General features: G+C 35.4%; 1 protein-coding gene and 1 pseudogene across 4 annotated transcripts in view; one reads left to right on the plus strand and one right to left on the minus strand.

Moving 5' to 3' along the window:
* The window catches only part of LOC111506746 (sodium-independent sulfate anion transporter), a 212,693-nt gene that overhangs the window by 110,145 nt on the left and 82,073 nt on the right, over positions 1-20,475 (plus strand). The window lies entirely within an intron of this gene.
* LOC141486471 (cytochrome P450 9e2-like) lies at positions 717-20,181 on the minus strand (annotated as a pseudogene).

Raw genomic sequence — 20,475 nt, forward strand, 5'->3', positions numbered from 1 at the left:
CTGGACCAAGCGGAGCTGAAAGAAAATCTATCTAGGACGAGAACCACCGACAAAAAATACCTCAGAAACTCCACCCAATGTATAAACTGAGGTATATCTAGCGAAATATATCGTCTCGTCTAGTAAAAAATAGGTACCCGTTGGAATTCATGAAATTCCTTGTATCTATACAGAGATTAAGAGTATAGTTCCAACTACTGTTTCATCTGAAATTCGTGATTACTACGGGAACAATATTTGCATGGGTCAAATTGAAAATTTCTCGCTTCTGATGAAACAGATTCAAAAAATGAAGCTCTTTCTGACTTCAAAACAATGGTGCCCAAATGCTGATCAAATCAATTCCGACAGTTATATTACCAACGCCCTTCGTGGTATTAACCAGGGTCTAATTGCTTTCTGATATGTGTCATTTCATTAACCTACATTGTAGGTAAGTTGAGCCTGCCAGAATGACTTTTCTTTCAGATAATTTGATTCACAACCAGTTTCAAGTATGCCCCCACAATTCATCATATTGGTAAAGTACTATTAGAAATAAAAATGAAATTTGCTTCAAATATGCCTAATGTTATCATCATTATCAGTACCGATTACTGAATTAGTTTTTATCGAAAAATATTTGTAAAAAACCTGATATATTTCCCTCAAGGAAACACTTGTCAGAAAAAACGAGATGTCAGTTCCCCTTTTCATATTCAGAGGACCATCAATGGTGAAAATAAAAGCTTTTACTGAAACTCACCCATATTAGCTTCCTCAACAGTTGCAAATCCCGTATCAACTTCAACAGTTTCTTCATTGTGATGAATTCCCTTTTTTGCTTCCATCAATAGATGAATCATATCTGGGCGGATGATGTTATTTTCCTCTCGAGCTTTTATAGTATCATCAACTAATTTTCGAAAGAAATTATTCACTGAACGACTAATGAATGATATTCCAAAAAACTGCAAATTGAAATGGAATTATGAAGTTAGGTTACGCTTATTTGCATATCTGAACTGACTGGAGCTCAAGGTGTTGACTGGTCACTTTTAATCAATATTCTTGCATATCATAACTGAAAATTTCAATAAATTTTGCAGCAATGCTACTCAAATCCTATCATATCAGAGGCCCTCGGTTCGTGATATCACGGTACAGAAATATTTATCTAATACTTCTAATAATGAGTTGATTATTTGTAACGAAAAACAATTCGGTTCCATTTTTCTAACTTACCTGCATAATTTTGGGACAAAAGACCAATCCGAAGAACTTGATCATATTCACAATTCCTCCGAAATTAGTTGCCTCTTTTCCCATTAAATAAAATTCATTATTTGGTGCTTCAAGTGAGTCAACTTTAACACCAAAAGCACAGTTGCTATAAACTCGTTGGTGAATCTAGTAAATGTATCCCTCATTTCCAACTCGAAGCAATCTTGATTTTTCTTGAGAAAATGATTGACAAAATCTTCTGCACATTTTGACATCAGAATGAACATTGTTCGCATTTTGCTACTCGTGAAGGATGGGCTGAGAATGGGTCGCATTTCACACGCCATTTCTTACCTAAAACATCACAGGAGTTATCAGTAGAAATCTGTAATCATTGATCAAAAGTCATTTCTGTGAAATCTGTTTGAAAAGTATGTTTTTCCGTTCACCACCTGTCGCAGCCCTACGGACGACAACCCTCAAAAGTCGAAACTTATGCGAGCTAAGGATTAACGAGGTCTTACCTTTTAACGTGTGATTCCTAACATAAATTGAAGTTTATTCATTACCATTTTTAGAGATCCTCCACTTTCTACATTAAATGAGGGGTAGAATAATTTAATCTATATTCCATATATGTAATGATTTTTTAGGTTATGGAAGATGACAATTCTCGAAGAGGTTAATGGAAAATTGCAGTCGAAGTTTCAGAAAATCGTTTGCATGGAAGAAATTTGTAAATTGAGAAACTTAGGAAACATTTCATTCCAATTTCGTTGTGATTCAGTAGATAAATTTTATTCAATAGTATTCGCAGCATAATCCTATGTTTGCTTTCAATTATTTATGTCTTGAAGAACTTTCCTAACAACGTGCCATTTCATTCACCTCGTAAAAAAGTACGCCCTGTTTAAATCTGTTTGAAATCCAGCTGTCGCACCCCAACGAACGACAACCCTCAGAAGTCGAAACTTGTGCGAGCTAGGATTAACGAGGTCTTACCTTTTAACGTGTGATTCCTAACACGGGTTGGACGATAGCAAGTGAAGATCGATCGTTCAGACTAGGTCTTAAACCACCGACCAACACGGCAGTCAATTCGAGTGAGTGAACAAATCACCCACGCCGAACCGCTTGGCTACCGACCGACCATTGAATATTATTATTTATTACGAAAACAATGATTTACGACACAATTTAGTATGGATTTGAAAGAAAGTTTTAATTAATTTTTGATGTTTCAATGTAGGAGGCAAGACTACTTTCGACTCCTGTTTTACCAACAATAACACCATCAGGAGATACTGTTTAGGAACAGTCCTAGATTTGAATTATATTGGTATTGTGTTATATGACGTTTTAGTTGTTACATTTTGTTAATGCTAATTTTTTCCTTGTGAAAATGAAATGTGATTTGTTTCCTGTAGGAAAGATCGATATGATAAGATTTTATGATAATAGTTAATGAAGAAAAGAGAAATGAAATTTTCTATGTTTTATACCACTCTTATGTGTTACTGCAGTTTCGTCCTATAAAGACATTTTCGAACTTCGCAGTAACGTTAGTAACAAATGAAAGTGGTACAAAACATAGAATGTTTCAATTCTCTTTTTTTCATTATGATTTCCTACCACATAGTAACGGCTACATCCATTAATTTTTTGAAAATAGTTATGCTGTTGTAATCTAAAGTATGTGTTTAATTAACAACAAACATTTTCTGACGGTTATCTAGCTGCAATTTTTAAGCAATATGGTGCGTTTTAGCTTTGCAATGGAGGGCCAATCTATTGACAGTTGCAACTGGAAATCCAATATCCCTAAATATTATCTGAAATGAAATTTACGGCTTATCTGATACACCAGTATAAATTAGAAATTTGTTAACTGCTCTGATATGGTGATAGGAAAAAAACAAGAAAAATTATACACAAGGAAAACGAAAACTTTTTCCTTGAAATTGTTTTGCCAGACGGAAATATGGTACTGAATTATCGAATTTTCATCACGTGGAATACTCATCATTGATCAAGAGATAATTCTCAAAATCGTTTTGGTTTAAATATCTGTAGAGTAGGGGAGGTGAGTGTAGACCCACAGCATTAGGAGTTGTCCTCCTAGGTCATCGTCCATCGTCGTTCTTGTGGGCAGTGCTGGATTAGCAAAAAGTGATAACCGTATAATCGAAGAATGTGAATTACGCAAGGGTATTTTTCTTGGATATATTCCTTCATAGCAAATTTATCAAGTTTCCGAATTTGCTGCTCATAATTCTCTCAAAATAGTGAAATGAAGATCGTCGTTGACATTGTTTTTGTATAGGTCTGAATTCACTTGTAAATATTGTAGATATTGTTCGTTTATTTATTATGGAATCGACAGAATTGTCATTTGTTGATGACGAAATTAACGTCACAGCTAGGGACACATCTGGTTTGTCAGTGTGCCCAACCCACATTTTCAAAGAGTTTCCGTGATTTTTCTGTAAAAACAACGGTGTTTTCGCCGCCATTTCTATTGTATCTCGTGTATTGTACAGATATCCAACTATTCTACCAGATTTTCCTTTGATCAAAAATACTTATTTTCTATCTTGCTACCCTATTGGTCCTAAATAGTGACAGCAAGTTGTTAATCAACGTAGTCGATTGTTTTTTTTTAAATGAGATTGATAAATCAAGAGGAAGGAAGAAAACCGAGGTCCTCTCACTTTTGGAGATGAGTGCCCTTTTCTGTACGTGATAGTTAGCATTTTCCAAATAGACATACATGTTTTCTCAAACATCCTGACTGGAGTAGGTTTATTTGGATAAATAATAAGTGGAAAGTGTGTCACTTCTTCGATTGACAACTTGTTTATTTTGTGGAAATTCATGTTCACTGAAGATACACTAGAACACACTTTTGTCTATTTTCCACTATATTTCTTTATTGTTGACCGGTTTCGGCTATTACACCATTTTCGAATGGTGTTTCGGCTATTACACCATTTTCAAATGGTGTTTCGGCAATTACACCATTTTCAAATGGTGTAATAGCCGAAACCGGTCAATAATAAAGAAATATAGTGGAAAATAGACAAAAGTGTATGTTAGTGTATTCTCAGTGGAAAGTGTGTATTGGGTATTGTTCCAAATATATCGTTGCGAATTTGGAAGGGATGACTATTTTCGCACTCTTAGGAGGAATAATAAAGCTAACAATACGTAAATTAGTCACGCCATATTACATCTGGAATGAAAAAAAAATGTTACGAACAAATTTTCTCATTAAATTTTAGTGGTTATCGAAATTCTAACGTTTACATAAAATCATAAGAAGATCAACAAAACAAAGGCGCAAGGTTCTGCCTCTTAACATTCACAAAGTTACGTATACGATCAGAAACAGAAAGAAGAAAAAAAAACAACTCTTCTGAAAAGAAGGTAGGTCACTTATATGATGATTTACTCTCGGTTTGCCTAGACATAGTTATTAAAGAGGGAATTTATAAACTCGTCAAAGAATTTCTAAGTGTAAAGCAACACCTTCTTTCTGGTAGACAGATAGTTGCTTGTACACATGAATTTCATGATTGTGTTTCTTTTCAAGTAATATTTCCAAAATCAGGCTTTAGTAAACCGGTGGTACTTTATTGTATAGTTGGATATCCGATGTTTTCTTATCATAAAATATATTGAAAATAAGAGGATTACCTGATTTGCCATGAAGAAAAAAATAAGGAAGTGATTGAGAAAGTTACTTTACCTAATTCATTTCAATAGTCTTCATAGTCGTTCCCATTTATTATTATTTCTAATGCATTAATATACCGGATGGACCTCAGGAGTGTTATGATTGGACTCCAATCTAGACAGATCTGCTACTATCATTAATAGCTTCTTAATTCACTTGTAACCGATATATAGATCATAATGTCTTATTTTTATATACGGGGGCAGTATAAACACTTTTGGCTTTTCTTATTATATTTCGTTAACGTTAAAATTTAATAAATTTAGGAAGATCAGACCATCTCAATGAATCTTAATGGTTCGAAATTGGTAATCATTAATTCTGAAGAGATTTGACCTCCAGTAGTTTTTAGTTTCTTTTGCAAACGTTCGATACTTATCTGATACATTGTTTTTGGTTCTTCATGAGGGTTGTTTGGTACGGCTAGATTTTGGATGACACTGATTCTTGGAAGACAGAAAGGGAATCTGGGAACTTACCAGCCTTCACGACAGTTCATTCAACGACCAGGGAGGCATCAAGACACGCAAGTAGTGGGAAAGCTAGACACCTATAGATTATTGTTACTTATTTATTTTAAGAGGAATATCGAATTTAACCTTTTGCGTCCAACCTTTATGAATAGTTGTATATATATATATACATATGTGTATAAATATTTTTGCGGCGTCTGCGCTCTGGGACCAAAGCTTCTGACGAATTAATGCACAACATTATCGTGTAAACCTATATGAGTTGTACGGTATTGAATCCTGTATTTTCATGATGAGCTGTTTTCTCGGGTTTCGCTCCGTGTTCTGTGTATTTTCTCCCCATAAGGATTATTTTCACAACGTTTCGGCAAAGTCTGATTTGCCATCTTCTGGTGTTGTCTGGTTTTTTCAACTAGACTGATTAGTTCGAACTCTGTGTCTCAATTTATAGGGATGGATGTTTCCCTTTACCTGCGTTGCTGCCACTACCTGTGTTTGCTCGACTACCTGTTTTGGTCTTATTACCTGAGCTGCCTCTCCTGTCTCTGCGTTTAGGTACCTATTCGTGTGTGTTGGCTTTCGATATACCGTGTGACCTAATGTTCCGTCCGGCTTTTTCATAATCAGTACATCGAGAAATACGAGCTGGTTGCCTTCTTCAACTTCTTTCGTAAATTTAATGCGTGGATGGATTTCATTCAAGTGATTAAAAAACCAGGAAAGTTCCTGGTGTCCATGAGACCAAATCACGAAGATGTCATCGACATACCTCAGCCAGAGTTTAGATTTCAAGTGTGACGTTGCTATTGCTTCGGTTTCGATTTCTTCCATAAAGCGAATCGGTACCTAAACGCAAATTCACACCACCACCCAAAACAAATTCATGCGGTGGCAAAAACACTCATTACACGTTCGAGGAGGCTGGCAGACAACGATCACAGACCACAAGAGTTGAACACCATCGAAACAACTCTACAAATGAATAACTACTCAGAAAGAAGTATAAAAGCGGCTGCCAAGACCACACGGAAACAACAAAAAACTCGAGATACACCGGTCATAACAACCACACTACCATATATTGCAGGAACAACAGATAAAATCAGCAGAATTCTTCACCGACACAACATATCAACTTCGTTCGTATCAGAACGGACAATAAGGTCCATGCTTCGTAATCTCAAGGATCAGATACCACTGGAGTCACAAGGAGTGTATGAAGTACCATGACATGATTGTAACAGGACTTACATCGGCCAGACCAACAGATGAATCAACATTCGCAAAGATGAACACAAACTAGCAGTTAAGGGAAAAGTCACCACGTCTTCTCTCTTCCAACACGTACTTCAAACAGGACATAACATCAATTTCGATAACACAAAAATGCTAGCAAGCAACGAAAACTTTTACTCGCGAACAATCAGAGAGGCTATCGAAATTGAAAAACGACCTAATAATATGAACAAGAGGGATGATGCGCAAAGATTACCATCAACATGGAGATCCGTTTTATCGCTTCGCACAAGCAATCAGGCCGCTCAACCCGAGAAGCAAAACTCGGTACATGACAATACAGGTACAATAACAGAGACAGGAGACCACCCTCTATTTTCATCTCCTATAAAATATCTAAAAATATGCATTTGGTGGAAAACCGCTTCAGGATATTATTCATTATCAAATCGGTTAACGAGATGGTTTGAAATGTTGTGTACGTGAGCCGCTTGTCAGAATATCTCTTGAAAGTTTTATCAAAAGAATGATTTTGTATGAAGAATGAAATTATAGTGATGAAACGGTGATATTCTATTGTTATGGAAATATTTGATTGCAAAATACTCAATTCGAATATTCAATAGTTCTGTGAAACTAAGGAATATTCATCAACTGATGAGTTGATATTTTTCCTACCTCTCAATGAAAATAAATTTTTGTTCCATAATTGATCTACTTCCTCTGGAACTATAGGTTTGTGGTCCATGAAGTGGTCGAAATCTTTAACGGTGATTTTTTTCAAAAGTTCTGGATCCTTTATCAATAAAGTTGGCTGAGACATTTCATATATTCCGTGATATCTGGAACCAAAATGCAATATCAGCAGAAATGACAATTTATCAGTTTTCTATATTGTCAGATACTTCGACAGAAAGTGGCAATAAGTAATGGAATCAGACATGACGTATTAGAGATACTATTTATATTCTGGGAATAGCAAATAATAACAAACACGTTTGAATGGCTTTATCGTTTTTAGAAATTTTTACCTAATGATCAATACATAATTCCATTCCTTCAAATCATTGTCAAAGCAATTTTTCCATTCCTCTTGAGACACCTCCAAAACATGGATTTTGAATGCTCCAACTGCTTTTTCGGTGTTCGTAAATCGTTGACTACGCAGTTCACCTCTGTGAGATTCAAAACCGAAAAGAAGTCATTGGGTGCCAAATCAGGAGGATGAGTCATCAATTCGATGACAAATGGTCGTGTACCAATCACAATTGACTGTTTTACGTTGCAAAAGTGGAACAGTAGTCACAAAACCCATTCGGCCGAAGAAATAGGCGACCATTTGCTTCGCTGTGCTTCTTCCACGAACCACTTTTGTTGGATTTCGTCCTGGAATATCCACACGGTCGATTGCTGTTTTGTTTTCGGCTCATACGCATATATTCATGATTTTTCACTGGTTATTATTTTATACAAGTCTTTTGAAGTATCACGGTCGAACTTTCAAATAACTCCCTCACACCACTTGACGCGAGCCTTTTGTTGAGCGATTGATAAATTATGGGTTATCCAACGAGAACAAATTTTTTCACAACTGTTCATGCAGAATCTATCTCATAATAAGTCACATGACGATTTTGCATTATTAGTTCACGCACTGAAACGATGTTTAGTGGCACAATAACCGATTTTGGACGACCTTCACGAAATTCGTCGGCGACCGAATTACGACCGCGATTGAATTCACTATACCAGCGATATACTGTGGTTTTTCATAGTGCTTCATCGCCATAAAAAAAACTGAGTTCATCGACACATTCTTGTTGAGAAAATTGACGTCAAAGGTTGTGAAAAATAATCCAACGAATACCTTTTATTAAAATTTCTTTTTTTGGTTCAATTAATTTTTTAACTGACTGTGAAGAAAACAAATAACACTTGTACATCAAAATGTTGTGAGTATGTACATGCTGAAAAATGTCACTTTTTCAAGATGTTTATACATTTTACCTATTGATATTAGTTTAACCATTTCCCGAAATATAAATAGTCCCACATCGAATTTTCTTTTGAGGACAAAGCACCTCCCCCTGTATAATTTGAAAAACATTGCAACTTTTCTGGTAGAGAAATATGCTTCTCAGCATTAATGTGAGATGAAGCAAATGTTTCATGTAAAAATTCATTCACAGATAAAAAATTATCTAATACGGTCTCGCAGTTCATGATATCTGTTAAAAAAAAATTTTAACGATTATTTGTGTGCCTTATAATATATATATATATATATATATATATATATATATATATATATATATATATATATATATATGTATATATATATATATATATATATATATATATATATATATATATATATAAATATATATATATCCAGAATTTGAGAAAAGTCATTATGGGAAAAAATTAGTAATTGTAGTGTTTACTAAAAGATGATAAATCTGTATCTGTTTAAAATATGTCATTTTCTCCACATACTTGAACATGTCGAACTACTTTATATGGACTTCTCTTCCTGACTGCATTGTTTTTAAACAACGTCGATGATACATTTAATTTTATTGTGTACGTTTTGTACATTTTCTATCGCAGAAAATACACTTTATAGTAATGAGATACTGAAAAATTATGTGTATTGAGCTCCACTCGTATCATTTACAATATGTGTTATATTAGAATTTTGAGATTGAATGATAGTATGAAAGATTCAGTTATCAGTGCATTGGGTTTTTCAAAATGGACATGATTCATAATAGAAGCATGGCGTACAAAAGTTATGTTTTTATTGAATGAGATGTCAGAAAAGTGCTTACATAAAACAAATGATAACAAAGTTTTTCACAAATCGTATTACAACATCAGGAAAATCATATACGTTTATGAAATCACACGAAGGAGAGACTGAAAATTGAACTAAGGAAATAAATAACAAATTAGAATATTTGAATCAGATCATTGTCTTCCGAAAAAAAAATATTTCACTGGAAACTGGAAGCTTATAGAGAATAACATAATTAATTTCAAATTCAAACATAAACCGGAAAATTAACTATAACAAACGTTATTTAAACCTGATTATCCACTGGAATCAAACTTTCAAAGAGCTGATACAATCAACATGAAAAAATCAGAAGAAAGATTCGTTCATAAATATTTTTTTCGAGCAAACTGAATATTACTGTTGTGAACAAATTTAGTCTAAAAAATCGCGAGAAACAAATTATTCTCGTAAAATTTTGAAAGGCAACTGAAGAAAACGAAAATCAGGCATAATACGAGGTTTCGAATTAGGTATTAGAAATGAACATTTGGGAAACTTCAATCTCCAAGTTAATTTTGAATTGAAATCTACGAGTTCGTTATGGAAAGTTAAACAGAAAATTGAACTTGTACGAATCAACGAATGTAATGAACTGTTCTAATATGTCATACAAAACTATATTAATCCGAGATATCATGAAGTATATCAGATTTGAACAAAATTAATGATTTGTTTGAAGGTGGTTGACAATGTTTCGTGGTGTATTTCATCAGTTCGGAGTTTTGTCTAATATAATATAAATTAATTTGAAATCCCTGAAAAACATAAAAGATTAACCGAAAATAAAAATTTTATTAAAACAAAAAACTGAAATTACAAGGAAGTAACATACAAGCTTCAACCAGAAAATAAAATATTGAAATATTAATAAAAGCTAAAAATTAAAAAAAATTAATAACAAAAATGAAAAATAAAAATAAGAATTTCAAGATTCCAAACCAAGTAACGTCACTACGTTTCGATTGTTAGTATCCACAACCGTCTTCTGGTGATAACTGGACTTATTTCTCCGAGATCTGACTATTTATAGGTCATTCGGTGCTTTCACCTTTCACCTATCCCCTCTTTCTCCTTTCCGCTTCATTGGTTTTAGCGGGAGATGACCGTTTGGCGGGAGTTGGTCGTTTTTCGCTTGATATGAGCTTTCCATATGTTACGTATCTCTACACTAGCGAACTTCTTAGTGTGCGGAGAATCATACATTGGTGAAACTAAGAGGCCATTGAAAGTTTGCATTGCTGAGCACAAGAAACACAAACAACGAGGAGGAACCAGCAAATCCAGAATAGCAGAACATGTTTGAACTCATCAACATAATATCAAGCGGGCTCTTGCTGAAATCATCCACAAAGAGAAACACTGGTTCAGGAGAAAATTCAAGGAAGCCGCGTATATGTTGTCCAACAACGCATTTAATCAAGCTAGCATAGAGATACGTAACATATGGAGACCTCTTATCAAGCGAAAAACGACCAACTCCCGCTAAACGTACATCTCCCGCTGAAACCAATGAAGCGGTAAGAGGGGATAGGTGAAAGGTGAAAGCGCCTGAATGACCTATAAATAGTCAGATCTCAGAGGAATAAGTTTAGTTATCACCCGAAGACGATTGTGGATACTAACAATCGAAACGTCGTGACGTAACTTGGTTTGGAATCTTCCAATTTTCATTTTTATTTTTCATTTTTGTTAATAATATTTCTTAATTTTCAGCTTTCATCAATATTTCAATTTTTGATTTTCTGGTTGTAGCTTGTATGTAATTTCCTGGTAATTTCAGGTTTTTGTTTCAATAAAATTGTTATTTTCGGGTTAATCTTATATGTTTTTTAAGAATTTCAAATCAATTTATATCACATTAGACAATGGAAGTCCGAACTGTTGAAATAAAATTATTGAAATAACGAAATTTGCACTTTCCACAAATACTTTGACGACCTGACTATAATCTGCAACCGAATGAATTTTGACAGATATATTTCAAATATTCGATATAGCATTGATGTATGCAACGATTGAATTCAAACACCCATTAAAATGTTATTATGTATCTTCATGAAAATAACTCAAACTATGATTTCAGTATCATCAACTCAGGGCAATTAGAAGCAAACAAATTAAGTATTTTAATCCATCAAAAACCCATCATAATTACGGAAATATATGGTTCTCCAACGATTGGCCAGAAATTACTCGGATCTTTTGAATTATTCAACTAATAAATGATAAAGTTAAACACCATAAAATCCTCCTTCACTTTTTTATGATTCACATATACATTTTTGTTGAACAGAAATATTGGAACCTAGTCTACAATTCTAAAATATTTATCGTTATATTCAATAATATGCCAAGGAAGAAAACTGTTGAGGCATTTAATCAAGCTCTTATTTTTTTGATGACATTGATTTTATACATGCCTTTTCTTCAGGCGTTCTAGCCGAATCTAACACATAATTGAATACAATTTCCGCGAAGTTTGCTGACCATTTCTTTCAACTTTTGGTACTCCTTGATTAGTTTGTAAGATATATGACCCTTCATGATGTTTCTCAGTGGAAAAGAGAGTAGTATTAGTCATATTAGTCACACTTTGAGTTGAAGAGAGAAAAGCAGGTGACTGAAGATCTATGATTGCGTGAATCTAGATGTTTATGTTTGATCGGAAGAGTAGCCTGAATACATAAATTGCTGTTCAACTGATAATTCAATATAACTGAAAGAGTGTTACGAATTTCTCCATCAAACACGTTCAGTGAAGCCGGATTAAAGTATATCTCATTGGAAAAATGAGTTCTGGAATGATGATATGTTTTATAAGATAGAAAGCAACAGACCAACAGAAAGCAGGCAGATACTCTTTCATGGACAGCTCTCATATGGAGATGAGCTCCACTTCCTTCCGCTGCTTTGGGTTCCCAGACCCAGAGGGTAGCAACCTGTAAGGGTCACTCGTCTGAAGATACATATAGAAGATGTGAGAAATCACCTGGTGTGGCACGATCGTTACCAGCTTCCGATGGTGATACTACTGGAGAGCATTGAGGCCGGAATGGCAAGAGATTTCCAAGCGCGGCCAGCAGAAAAAGGGTTACTGGCACCAATGGGACTCCATGTGCATTCGAAATGACCTTAATCGCTCGGAAATGGGAAAGCTCGGATAAAAAAACTCACAAATTCCTAAGGCGTATATCCCGAGTATTCTTGAACAGCTCCACGATGGTCGCACTGTAGGGCATTTCGGAGTACATATAACTCTAGCGAGAGTACGTGAGAGGTACTATTGGGTCAATTGCCGTCGTGGCGTGGAGGAATGGTGTAAGCGCAGTGACCTGTGTTCTTCGAGATCGGAACTGCAACTTCCAATCGGATTTATGGAAGAAAATGATGACTTTATTGGGAATGAAGAAGACAAGAAGAACCGCTCTCCACCTACATTCCGATGGAATGGTTGAGATGCATAATGGTATCATGAATAACTACCTCTCGATGTTTCTCTACGAAAGGCAAAGATTTTGGTTTCTCTCTTTCTGTGAGCATACCGGAACTCCCAACTTGACGCGACAGGTTACACACCATCCATGTTTTCAACCGATCGAAATTTAAACTTCCGATAGACGTAATGTGTGGTAGCTCATCCTCTGAATCTCAAGAAATATGTGAGTGGCCTGAAGAAGAGAGTGGAAATTTTTCACTAATTCATCACATCCAAATTACAGCTCTCCAGCGACAAGATGGAGATAAGATTTGACAAAAAGTCAATGCCGGTAGGTTAAAAAGAGGGCGGTGCAGTGTGGCTCTACTAACCCAAACGTTGAATAGGTTTTTGTTCCAGGAGAACTCAGAAGTCACCTTGATACTATCTTCTCATATTCCCATTCGAAAAAGAAATCTTCAATTTTTTACAGAATTATTTCAGTTCAATATATCACTCCTTTGGGATACCTACAACTGTAACTGACTTATTGCTTCAGCGGCCTAGGCCAAATAGACCTCTTTTTTGAATTTTCAAATCACAACCGATTTCTGTTTCTAACCTTATATTGATACGTTTCCAGTTGAACATGCAATAAATATCATATCTTTCGCGTTTTTAAATTTCATCGTTTCATCCAACAGTATATGTTTCACAATTTTGATAAAAAGTTTATCAACATTTATCATTCAACAATTCACTATCGATTCCATTGACATTATAATTATAAAAAATTCTAACATTTCTACAAAGTTTCAATCGAAAATATCTAAAATACAATGTTATAAGATTTCACTTGGGATTTCACTGCTATCTCGAATAATTTCAACGCTTTGTTCGTAACTAGTCAAAAAAGACAATCCTTTTCAGAAGGATTTCAGTAGATAAATCTATATCTATGTCTAATTTCGGAACTCACCTATTTCCTGAGAACTTATTGTAACATCTATCAACCATGTCAATGAATCTTTCTGTTCCGAATGTGGTACCCAAATTATCCCCAAATATCCATACAGGGTCTGTTTGTTTTACACCTTTTTCTTGCCAGTAGTACATGGGTTTGACACACATATAATAGAATAGAGTGACCAGTAAAGCCACTCCTATAATCAACGGCAGCATCTGAAATAGTCTCAATGAGAAATAACGAAACAAATGAAAAAGTCATTTTCGGTTTCACAATTTATTCACCCACATTATAATGATGATGATTCATATTACTGAACAAAAAACTAACTAGAAGGTAATTCAAAGATGAATTCAATAAATTTCTATTCAAAGTTCAAGATCATTGTAATGTATTGAATATAACCGTGCACTGTGAACCTGAATTTTAGTTTTGTGGTAGAAGATGTACTCCAGCCATTTTATAAATAAAGGCTTGATTATGGAAATTTTGCCAAGTATGACTTTTCAGGTAATCTTTAAACAAAAAATTGTGGAAAACTTCCAAAGGAAGAGAGCAAAGATCAAGAAGTTTAATCTTCCTCTTGAAAAGGCGATTGAAACATGTGTCGAGGTGTTAAAAATGACCGTTAGGTGTTGAAACTTCAGTGATACTAAAATGAGTTCAAGATAAACTTTTAATTCAAAAAAGCGTAAATCTTACAAATAACTTACTTTCACATACAAACTGGAAAAAAAGCCTTTTCAAACAACTACTTCCACATGCACATTTATTTACACGAAAGAAAAAAATTCTAGGCAATTTCATTCATATGAACATTGAAATATACGAAAATTGATATTATGTACGAGTACAACGTGTACAACGTAAAATATAGGGGTGTTTTTTTGAAGCATAATTTTTCTCTCACATTAAAAAAATGAAATGAAAAATTTCCATCAAAGCTTTTTTGTATGACTTTTTTCACAGGAAATTGACCTAGTCAGGTCTTAATTTCTCGTGGTGTGTCAGAACTTCAAGACGAAGCAATGAATGAGTGAGTGATATACATAAGTGTGTACAAAATATAATTCTATTTCGAAACATTCATCTCAACTAACAATATCGTAGGTTCTGGTACATACCCGCTAAAAACGACTACTTTCCTGGCTAATACCACGCTGGATATTGAATTATACCCGATTGAAGATTATTTGGAACAGCACTAAAAAAAAATGATGGCAAACCGCGAACACGTGTTTTTAGTTATTGGCCTCATCAGCGCGGTGTAGCCAAGTGCAAAGATGGGCAACACTTGGAAAGAAACGGAAAGAAAGCACAAAAGAACGAAATCAACAACAGGATCCTGACGCACATTCGTGATATAGTTAGGAGACCTAGAATTCCTAGAATATCCTAAAATTACCACGGATTCAGTTACAGCTACCTGCGTGACTTCATAGTCCAGGATATAAATATAAAACAGAAGTGCTATTGAGTGCTGTTCCTAATAACCTTTCATTTTTGAAATCAATAATAGACACTCAATAAAAAATCTTTTTTTATATTTATATCCTGGACTCGAAAGTCACGCAGGTAGCTGTAGCTGCCTCCGTGGTAATGTTAGGATATCTTAAGAATTCTAGGTCTGCTGACCAGTATCACGAATGTGCGGCAGGCTTCTGTTGTTGACTCAGTTCATTTGTGCTTCCTTTCCGTTTTCTGCAACCAAGTGCAGAAAACGCTGATGAGACCAATAGCCAGAAAAACGTTTCCGCGGTTTGTCATCAATTTTTCCTTGAGTTCTGATCCAAATAATGTTTCCTTTCTGAATTTAATGATAGATACTCAATGATACAAACAATGCCTGACAGAGGTTAGTCCCGCAGATGTTTCTTGTTCATCCAGCAGCAGGACCATGCTGAAGTCATTCGAATAGTTCATATCAATCTATCTGTTAGATTATTGCTACATGGAATGTTTCTTCCACGCTAAGAGTTTTATTCTTGGGATGAAGCTATTACTAGTTGAAAATTTTTCTTTTAGACGTAGGTTCCATATATGCAGTCGAACCCTAGGCACTTTGCTGCTTGGGTCGGAACCTTTGTGCACTGAAGCGAGAATAACTTCTGTGAGTTATATCGATAAATGTCTGTCGGATATGATCCAGCATAGTATCAGCCGGAGAATCAGTTGTTTTTTGGCAGGCATTTAACAGAATCTTCGGTGTGAGCAGTTGAGAGAAATGGATGTTTTGAGATTTCATTTCGAAATATTCATTTTCTTATACTTATGTATGTCTCCTTGATACAGTCTTCAGACACGTTATAATTATATTGGTAATATCTACTTTTTTTGATATTGTTATTCCTTTATATCTTACTGATGATAATAATGATTTCGCGGAAGCAGATAAATTTCACAATACATTGTGTAGTAGTTCACTTTCACCAGAGGTTAATTATCTCGTACTAGATGTTTATGTCAGCTGTAAAGATCCATCAACTTGTACTCCTGAAGTCACGAAAGTTATCCTATCATCCAAGGATGCATTTATTCCTTTTTCAATGAAACAACCTTGGAACGGCAAACCTTGGTTCAACAAAATTGCGATCACGCTGTCGCCTCCAAAAATCTCGCCTACCGGCAGTGGCACAAACTTTCCAGTGCCGAAAACAGAACTAGGTTTGTTAATGCTCGCAACAGCTGCAAACTCATGACGAATGAAAGCGAAAAACATCACAATCAGATAATTAGGGATATACTAGTCAATCCCAACGGGTTTAGATCTTTCTGGTCGGTGACTAAAGCTGTTAATGAAAACTTCACAAAATCCACAATTCCACCACTTATACAAGCGGATGGTTCAATTGCAACAACAGCCAAAGACAAAGAAAATCTACTAGCTGTAAAATTTTCGTTCCACTCCACAGTGGAAAAGGCACCACCCACTATTCCCACACTAGAATCGACAATCCCGGAAATTACTTTTCGACAGCGTCTAGTCAGCCGAATTATGAAACAGCTCAATATCAACAAGGCATCTGGCACTGATGAAGTGCCCGTCATCGTACTCAAAAAGTGCGCAAATGAACTCGCACCAGTATTTTGCAGAGTTCTCAATCTGTCACAAGAAAGGGGTTTTTCTTTCTTGTTGGAAGATTACTCGCGTTCAACCTATTACCAAAAAGTGCAAGAAAAATCTTCCAAATAACTATATGATATCAAAAATCATAGAAAAAGTCGTTAACCGTTATTTCTTCAAATATTTGGAAGGCTTCAACATCTTGAGGGTTCATCAATATGACTTTCGGAAAAAAGATCCGCAGGCGACCTTCTATCGTATGTCACCCATATTTGGAATAACGCAATCGAGAAACATGAAGAATCAAGAGCTGTTGAGCTTGATATTTCTAAGGCCTTTGACCGTCTGAGGCATGAGGTTTGCTGGTGAAATCTCGATGCTATGGCTTGTCGGATTATTTCTGTGAATGGCTCTTCAGCTTCCTGCAGGAACGTTCCCTGCAACTGGTCTTCGATGGATATCTCTCGAATACTTTCACCATCAACGCTGGTGTTCCCCAGGAATCCATATGTCTCCAACCCTCTTTTTATTGTATATCAACGACTTATTGAAAAAAACCAAGAATCCAATATATGGCTTTGCTGCCGACAGCACACTTGTCTCTTCATTCCATTTGGATTAGAGGATATCGACTATGGAGACACATTTTCACCGGCAGCAGGAGGTTGCATATCTCGATAAGGATTGGGGTAAAAGTAACCAGGTTCAATGCCACAAAAACGCAGGCATCGCTTTTCTCACTGTACATGGCTTTTTTGTTTTCTATAACTTTTGCTTTTATTTTCTCTTAAATCCATCATTTTAATTTGGATTGGGCTGTATTTATATCAGAAACAATTTCAACTACATTAATTTTTATCTACCGATTGAGAAAATGAATAAAGTAAACTGTGGACAGCAGGTGTAATTGAATCTTATTATTTTTCAGGTGTTTTATAAAAAAAAATTATGAAAATTTAAAACTTCAACCTTGATGAGGCACGAATGAATCTTATCCAATTGAGCTTTAAGTGGGGGTTCCTCCAAAAAAATTCCAACATTCATTTTTTGTGACACTACACTGTAGAATTGTTCGCTATCTTACAAGCCATCAGATACCGAATGAGTTCAGAAACAGATGAAACCCTGATCACCACCGACTCTTTGGGCGCTACTGAAAGCAGTAAAAAATTATATCCACTTTGTATGTTATTTAAGCTAAACTCTATCGAACGTTATATCCCAACAAACTGTAACTTGAACCCTCGTATAATCAGAAAATCTTTGTTGATACTTGTATTTTTTTTCAAGACTGAACACGAGCACTACAGAAAAATCCTTGAGGCTATATGTGTCTGTGCGAAAGTAGTGACTCACATTGGATTTGAATTGCTGGAGATTGAATCCATTTGGGAAGAAGTGTTCAGGAAGTTTATTCCACATGAGCGCAGTTTTCCGAATGAAAGAGTGAAGTTTGAGATGTACTGAGTTGAACCTTGAAACGATGAGCAGCCACAGTCCTTCGAGTATTTCTGATATGTTCAGCTCTTAGTGGAATGAAATGTGCCAAGTCACTTGAACACTTCCCATGAAAGTTTCTATAGAAAAGAGACAAATATCCAAAATTTCATCGATGTTCCAGACTATGAAGGTTGCAAGTGATGTTCGCGTCTCCAATCAGGCGGTTGGCTCTTTTCTGGATGGAATCCAGCAGCTTTAGGGTATGCTTAGGGGCGAAGCTCCATACATGAGAACAATATTCCAAAGAAGGTCTGATCTGAACTTTATGAAGCATCAGAAGTTGCTAAGGTGTGTATAGTTTTCTGGTTAGGAACAGTGTTCCAAGCTTTTGAGAAGCAATTACAACGACATGAGTGGGCCAAGATATATCGGTGTCCATTTTAACCCCCAACAACCTTATCGAAGAAGAAGTGGAGTTGTATAACCTGACATTATTATATCCGGTTCGGAAACATTTATCTATTTGGAGAAAATCGATGCATGGATTTTTGTGGCATTAAATTGAACATGGTTAGTATAACCCCAATTCGAAGTTACTTCTAGATCCTAATTAACATATGCAACCTCCTGCTGCCGGTGAAAATGTTCATCCAAATCCAAATAGGATGACGTAACAAGTGTGCTGTCAACAGCAAAGTGATATAATGGATTCTTGTGTTTTTCCAATAGATAGAGGGTTGGAGACAATATAAATCCTGGGAAACACCAGCGTGGATGGAAAAATTATTCGAGAGATATCCGTCGACGGCCACTTGCAGGGAACGTTCTTTCAGGAAGCTGAAGAGCTATACATGAAAAAGATCCGACAAGCCAAAACTTCGAAGTTCAGCCACACATGGTCAAAGGCCTTAGAAATATCAAGCGTTCCATAGGATAGAAGGTAGCGTGTTGGTCTTGGTTTTCGAAAGCCATATTGATGATCACTCAAGATGTTGAAGCCTTCCAAATATTTGAGAAATTGTGGTTTACGGATTTTTCCATGATTTTTGATATCACTGATAGCAAAGCGAGTGGTTTGTAGTTATTTGGAAGATTTTCCTTCCCTTTTTGAAAATAGGCTGTAAGCAAGCAATCTTTCAACAAGAAGAAAAAACCCCTTTCTAATAAGACAGGTTGAAAGGTATGCAAAATACTGGTGGGAGCTCATTAGCGCTCTTTTCAAGTACGATGACGAGCACTTTATCATGACTAGATGCCTTGTATATTGAGCTATTTCAGAATTCGCCTGACCAGACGTTGTCGAAAAGTAATTTTCGGCATTGTGGATTCAAGAGTGGGACTAGTAGGCAAATCTACTGTGAAGTGAGACGAAAGTTTTTCTAAAACTACACCTTGCGATTTGATCAAATCGTGATTGTGATTGTTTGAAGAAAAAATATTGAATCACATGAAAAAAGAAACTATTCATGGATATAAACTACTATGAACAAAAAAATTCTACACTTGTACGGAAATAGTCTCAATAGAGTTTGTAATTTTGAAAGAAAATAAAACAGTTTGGATTGCATTCCATACCAAAAATAATTGTGTGAGAATTAAATTACCATGAACTGATCAAAGCCATAAGTTAAAATATCCACTCCAATCATTGTTGTGCCCCAGGCTGCTAAAATAACTTTTCACTGACTAGATTGATGAAACGACTAACTTAAGTGCACAATCAACAAGAATACATTTTCAAACGACATCCACTTGACCTAACCTATTATAATCAATAATCCCTTCAATGGGTCAGTCTCTCGTAAGTGATTGCGTTAACTACGAGAAACAGGAGCTCAATTTGTAGGGTTCAATTCTAGTTCATGATCGTAGGTTTGTTAACAATATTGTTGAAAGCAACACTCTCGAATTTGTTTGGAGAAAAAACTCTACAGGAACACTTTAACTTTCTTACCACAGAGTTATATTTATTACATTTCTGTTATGAACTTGTTTCTTGTGAAACATCGTAGGCACCTTTCATTCATCAAAAGATATTTTCTGCTACACAACATGATTTTTCATTCTTCCTAGAGGCATTAGCGCGGGATTGGCAATAAACA

Source organism: Leptinotarsa decemlineata, unplaced genomic scaffold (assembly GCF_025532065.1).
Source record: "Leptinotarsa decemlineata unplaced genomic scaffold, Ldec_3_MD MMD2_P_RNA_scaffold_2, whole genome shotgun sequence".
Classification (NCBI taxonomy): Eukaryota; Metazoa; Arthropoda; class Insecta; order Coleoptera; family Chrysomelidae; genus Leptinotarsa; species Leptinotarsa decemlineata.